The sequence below is a fragment of the Numida meleagris genome, chromosome 3, assembly GCF_002078875.1.
Source record: "Numida meleagris isolate 19003 breed g44 Domestic line chromosome 3, NumMel1.0, whole genome shotgun sequence".
In the NCBI taxonomy this organism is placed as follows: domain Eukaryota; kingdom Metazoa; phylum Chordata; class Aves; order Galliformes; family Numididae; genus Numida; species Numida meleagris.
In genome coordinates this window covers 88246042-88253265 of record NC_034411.1, presented here as the reverse complement: position 1 = coordinate 88253265, position 7224 = coordinate 88246042, and positions in this window count along the sequence as shown.

Sequence of the window (7224 nt, the reverse complement as noted above, 5' to 3'; positions counted from 1 at the left end):
CACACTTACCCACATAATATTACAGGCTGATTATAACCTACAACAGAGGAAGATTGTTGAGAGAGCTTAGCTTGCTTTTTTTTTTTTTTTTCAGTAAGGATGACTTTAGGAAAAGAGCAACTCAGAAGTTCAGCTCAGTGCATTCAGTCTCATTTGACTTCTTCCAGAAAATGCATTACACCATGGAGACTTCCTAGTTACTTATTATTGCTCCACCAAGATCTGAAGAATATGACACTTTCATTTTAAAAGAAATTATTACATATGCCCAAGATTATCACGTCAGTGTCCAGTATAACTCTTTCAGGATGTATAGAACTGGGCTTCTGAGAAAGGTATTTTAGACATGAACATATGCACTTCTAAAATCTGTTTTTTCCTCATCAATTTCTCTTTAAGGGGTGAGAGCTACTGGAAGAATTGCATGGTTATATACAACTCTTTATCAGAGACTGACTTTGATATTTCTAGTGAAAAAAAGAACAGGAAGACATGAGTTTTTTCCCTTATTAAGAGCTAAAAGAGCAGTAGTTCAGTCTTTTTAATGCAAGGAGCATTACAGGGTAAGACCAGGTTTATTTTCATAGAATTACAGGATCACCAAGGTTGGAAAAGACCTTCAAGATCATCCAGTCCAACCATCCACTTATCACCAATGGTTCTCACTAAACCATGTCCCTCAACACAACGTCTAAACGTTCCTTGAACAGCTCCAGGGTCTGTGACTCCACCACCTCCCTGAGCAGCCCATTCCAGCACCTGACCACTGTGTTATAGTTTAGCTTTTTGTTCTAAGTGGTGAATGTTTAAAACAGAAATGCAAGAAGTATACACTATATTTTGTTGTATGCTTACATTTATTCAGGAAAAAAAACAACAAAAGACCAAACAGTCCCACTACTGATGAAATACTTCATTCTTTGACTTGCATTACTCCTGGTAAGGCAAAGATACAAATTAGAGCCCATCTGGAGTCAAGAGAGATACTCCTGGAATGGGAAGAAATCACTCTGAATCCACACTGCCAACAGGGATTGAGGCCAAAGCTGAAATGAGGTTGTTGATTATAGGGGAGGGCTGCATAGTAAAGTAACCTCCCACACTTGTAATGGGAAGTTCACCATATCAGGTAGTGCTAGCGGATGGGCAGAGCAATGCCCATTCTTTTTTCTCTGCCCTTTTTGTCAGTCTGTGCTGGGTCTTCAGCACCTAGACTGTTGAGCTACTCCTGAAACAATTCCATGCATGTCTTGTCATGCATGTTTAAGAAGATCAACTTTACGCACTTTGATTGAAGTTATTCGATGGTACTACAAAATGCAGAGAAAAGAAAAAAGATGTCATATAGACTTGTCAACATGTGTTACACAAAAATGTCTGTCCATCTGATTCATCAGGATTTCCCAACAATGCTCATAATGCTGGCTAGTGCACAGAGGTCTTCTGTGAAAACTGGCATGAATAGTCTACACAGGATGATTGGGAAATAATCGTTTACCATTTTTTTGTAATACAATGCAATATAATACAATACAATACATTTAAGAGTGACTCATCTAAGTGAAAGACAGTCACCTTAGGTTCACCTTATGGTCAGTGGGAGCTCCTGCAAAACAGTCCCAAACAATTACATTATGATAGTCCTTGGGTGGTGATTGCCACAAATCTGATATTACCAGGGTCTTAATAGGAGTCAGTGTGATTTACCTGAAGTGTTATGTCTGCCACATTAGGATAATACGTACGTAAATTGTAAGTAATGACACAGTATTAAACTTCGTAGGACATTTAGGGTGCTACAATACTAGCTCAATAAAAATACTTTTGTAAATCTTTTGTGATATAATTCTAATGTGAAATCTCATTCATGTGCAAAACAAGACTGCAGCATTAAATGCAAAATATTGATTTCTATCCTGCTGGCCCCCACAAAAAATAAAAAAACTTTGAATTAATATTGAAAATATACCACAAGGAAAATCTTGATTTTTTCTTGGATGCTACTAATTATTAACTCTGTCACAATAATAGTAAAAAATCTTCACTATGATTATATTCCTATGGAAATAGGTACACTTCAAAATTAAGAAAACAGATCCTCTTATCTGCAAAAGCATAATCCTAAGGGTCAATATGTATTACTGTTTTTTTTTCCTCATAGCCTCATCATAAGAAAAAAAAAAGTCAATCAGATATATATGAAAGACTGGATATAATAAATAGTACAAAGTCACAATTCTGACCCTTTGAAGTAACACTTTGTAAAGTTCTGAGCATATTCAAATTTTATATTCCATAGCTGACTTTGAAGTAATTTTTCTTTCTCATCACATCAAGGTAAATACTGTGAGATGGGAGTATAGCTCCCACATTTTTATTCCTCACCTAACTGAAAACAAAGTGGAATGAAGAAACTCTCACTTTGAGAGGTTACTTTTGCAAGTTTTGTCTTTTTTGGTCACAGAACTACAGGATTACAGTTGAGCTTGGTTATAGGATTTAATGGCTTGTTGCTGAAACTGACGGAGCTTTCATGGCATATGAGCTGAAAAGAAAACAAGCAAACAAGACTCTATAATTAGTGCAGAAGAGCTGTGCAGATAACCTGCAAAACTTCCATATCCTCAGCCTATATCTGGAACAAACAGATGAGACATTGTACAGAAACAATTTCTCACACCTTTGTTTCTTTCTTGGAAGTAAAAGGATCAGAAGGAAAATAATAAAAAACAGCTGTGTACTTGATTTTGATACAATATTGACCAAGTTTAACAGAATTAATTTTCACAGCAATTATAAATATCATATTGTATTTATCTTGGGTATTGTATATTAAAATCATAGTATAATAATATCGTAGAATCATAGAATGGTTTGGGTTGGAAGGGACCTTTAAGAACATCTAGTTCCAACACCCTTACTATAGGCAGGGACACCTCTCTCTAGACCAGGTTGCTCAAAGCCCCATCCAGCCTGGCCTTGAACGCCTCCAAGGAAGGGGAATCCACAGCCTTTCTGGGCAACCTGTTCCAGTGTCTCACCACCCTCACAGTAAAGAATTTCTTTCTAATATCTAGCCTAAATCTACCTTCTTCCAATTTAAAGCCATTTCCCATCGCATTTCCTGTCGCTACCTGCCCTTATAAAAAGTCCCTCCCCAGCTTTCCTGTAGGCCCCCTTCAGGTACTGGAAGCCCGCTATAAGGTCCCTCTGGAGCCTTCTCTTCTCTAGGCTGAATCAATATCGTAAACTTATGTTTTCCTCTTAATTTTGAAATAAATCTTACTTTTTGTCTTAAAGCATGTCTTATAAGTTAAAAATCAACTAGTGAATTTGTTGATTTTATTGGCCTGATAACTTCTTTCAAGAGTTACTCAATGGGTGAAGAAACGGATTTGGTTTAATATCAACAATATAAACAAGATGTCTATCATGACTCTTATATCAAATTGTTTTGTTTTTGAAAATTGGCTATTTCTCTCTTTGCTGTAGAAATAGAATTGCAAACAATGGTTAAAACACTGAAATACAGGAACAACAAAAAAACAACAAAACAGCTGATATAACAGTACTGCTTCATTTGATTTGTAGTTTTAAACACAGAAAATATTATCAGACTGAAAAGGTTGAACCCTGAATTCAGCTTTCTTAAAACGTTAATTGTCAAAAGCACTAAAGATAGAGCTGTGTCTTGAACACAGCTATTTAAAATAGTATTCCTCTTCCCAAGGACTTGATGAACAGCTGTTGTGGCCTATTCTGAAGACTTTCGATGTGTGTATCAATGATATATAGCCAAACATACATTACTAAAACTAAGCTTAATGCTGCATGATGCAGAATATTTCAGACCAGTCAAAGAAAAAAAGGCCAAGAGAAGAACAAATAATCTTTAACAAAGCAAGACACTTTAGTTAAAAAGAACAAAACCAATTTCAATGTCATTAATCATACAGTCATATTTCACTAATGACTAGATATTTTGCCAGGTCAGACCTAACCTTTACAGTATCATACAAATACAACCAAGATTAGCTACTGAAATATTCTTTCTATCAACTGGAGAACCAAAACGCATAACCTGCTGTCCGTTATTTTGGCAGATCATTATCTTCTTCAAAGCTTGCAAACTATGATCATGGATAAAGAGGAGGTTGTTTTCTTGTCTTTTTTTTTTTCATTTTAACTTGGCTTGTTTAACATTAATACAGCAGTAAGTAATCCTTTAATGCTTGTCACTCTAACAAAAAGTTACAATTCCAGAGAAATCCCAAAGCCCTATGAGCTCTTGCTGTGTGCAGAGTGAAGACATTTCTTTTCAAAAACTCTCATGAATAGGGATGATCATCAGGTATGAGAAAATTCAATTGGAAAAGTACTGATGTTAGAGAAATACTTTTTCCATGTTGTAACATGAATTTAAGATTCTTTACTAAGAATTGAGCTACGCGTGAGTACGCTGTGAGACAGACACCCTCGAGGCACAGCTGAAGGTGCAGAGGAGTCAACTCACCGGAGGAGTCATGATTAACTGCTAACCACACCTACAGCATTTATAAAATGTCAGTACAGCACATCTTTGTGTGGGAGAGAAAAAATACAGCTAAACTTTCCTTTAAGAGTTCTCATTTTCCAGGGTTTATAACTTTTTGTTTTCTCTGAGATGTAATGCTCTTTCTGTCCGCCCCCCCCCCCCCCCCAAAAAAAAAAAAATCTGAATAATCATGCTAAAAACATTTACCAGCCAGCTGTTACATACAACTCCTCCTGAGGAATTTTGTGGGAGGATTCCAAGTTCTTTAAATACATGAAAGGAGCTCTGGTGTTTGTGGATAAGATGGAGTTGGAACTGCTTACATCCAGATTCCTTTTGTAGTTCACAGGAAAACCTGTGTGGGTATCCTGGCCTTGCTGTGCTTCATTCCTCTCTTACATACACTAGTATATATGGTCTTCTTCAATGCTGGTATGAGACCCCACTAACGTCAAAGAGGGGTGTTTCGTTCTATCTTCTAATTCTAGAGAAAAAAAGTTTTAGTAGAGCTACTTGTGGCATGGTCTGTTTTGTGGGAAGAATTACAGACAACCAAGAGATAAGACAGAAGAACTGTATCATTTTAGATGATCTTTTAAACAATTTCTAGAGGGTAGCAGCTTCTAATTGTTAACATCCAACAGATGAAATGGTGATCAAGAGGTGAAAGGATTCATTTTCTACTGTATTTCTCAGAAAAAAAAAGAACACTTTGTTTTCAATGAATATGTCTGGAATTTTCTGAAAGTAGTGGGCCTTTTAAAACAAAAATATTTAGCATGAAGACTATGGGAGCTCAGGAGCATTTTTACTTACAGAGCACGTTCGTTACTCCAACAGAAATAAGCAGTGTTTTAAAAGCACTTAGTGAAGATCTGTATGAACACGTTTGCCATAGAGTCACACCCTACTGCATGGGGTTTACAGCATACCTCCTCCACTATGAGTCACAGAAGGAAACAGTTTGAAAGTTTGGCCTGCTTTTTGCTAAGTGCAGTCCCAAAGCAGCTGGAAAAAAAACAAACTTTACCTGGGAACAACACAAGGAGGGCATTTCCTTGCTTCTTTAATGTTCAGCTTAACAAGAAACATTGCCTTTGGGAGGTACCTCTTCCAATTATGAAATCCCAAGACAAATATCACAACATGAAGTGACAATTAAGCACTATATAAAGGGAAGAGTATCAGCAGATGTCTGATCATCCACAGCAGAGGATGGAGAAAAGAGCTGAAAGATAAAATATTGAATGTGAAAAAATGACAAAGGGACAGTGAAGAATCATCCAGAATCTGATTTTAGCCACTCTATAGTTAGTCTGTAAGCATGACACTTGGATGTTTGCTGGAATGGTTTTGTCGAAGGTTAAGCTTGAGTTATTGCTCAAATTTAGATATTTTGAGAAATAGGTTTGAAACAAAATTCTTTTTTCATTTGATTCACTGCCTGACACCTATGTACTGTGTTTATATCCTGCGTTTATTTTTTAACTGTTGCTCATAAATGACACGGCAGGTGAACAACCAGTTTCCATCCTTAATGTCCTCATCTTCTTGGTTGACAGAGAAAGAAATAAAATATCACTCATGAACCTGGCCAGGAGAGTTCTGCAAAGTGAATAGAATATACAAATAAACACATCTGCAAATGATGAAATCAAAATCAGACAGAAGTGACATGATTTGCACAAGGGAGATAGAGAGCCAAAAGCAGAATGGAGAATGGCTTTTGGTCATCTGATTTTAGTCAGTTTGTTTGATTCATGGTTGTGTGTAAAGCTTGGAACATTACTACAGAGAATCACTCCTTGAACTTACATTTCGATGATAAATTATGAAATTCAGTGAGGATATACAAAGGCAAAAAACCTCTGGCAGCGATACAGGCTTGAGCCTGCTTGCCTGTCAAAGAGCCCTGTGAGGTTTTGGTTGTCAGCAAACTGAGCCCTGTAGGGGTTGGCCTACTCCATCCAGAGTTGTGCTAGCAGCAGTGTGGCTGGTAGATCAAAGGAAAGATTTATTACCCTTTATTCATCACTCATTAGACCCCATCTACAACATCAGGTCTCCTCCTGAGTAAAAGACAAACACTGATAAACTGGAGTGATTTCAGTAGAGGTCAAAACCATGGTCAGGGCTAGAGAATAAGCTTGCCCTGTGAGCAGGACTTCTTTGGCCCAGAGAAGACACAGCTCTGGGGGTACCTAACAGTAGCTCCCAGCACCTCCAGAGAGAACCTATTGAGAAGCTAGAATCAGGCTTTTCACAATGGTGAAAAGATGATGAGAGAAAAAGAGGATGAGAGAAAAATGGAAGATGAAATGGGAGGTTCAGAATGGCTGTAAGAAGAAACTTTTTTCACCATAAGAGTAGCCTGCATAGAGCAAGTTGCCTAGAGAAAGACTGTGTTGTGTTCTTCCTTCAAGGTTTTCAGACCTGCCTGGATATAGCCCTCAATAGCCCAGTCTGATACCTTAGCTGGTGCTGCTTTGATCAAGAGGTCAGTCTAGAGACCTCCTGACATACCCATATGATCCTATGGCACTTACTGAGTCTATTTATACCTTATGTGAATGTTTTATACTGGCAATAATCCTCATAGAATGCCACATCCACTTTTTATATATGTTGTTTCAGATTAACTGAAGTGAAAATATAATCTTAAAAATATGAATTAGTATCTGTTCATATTG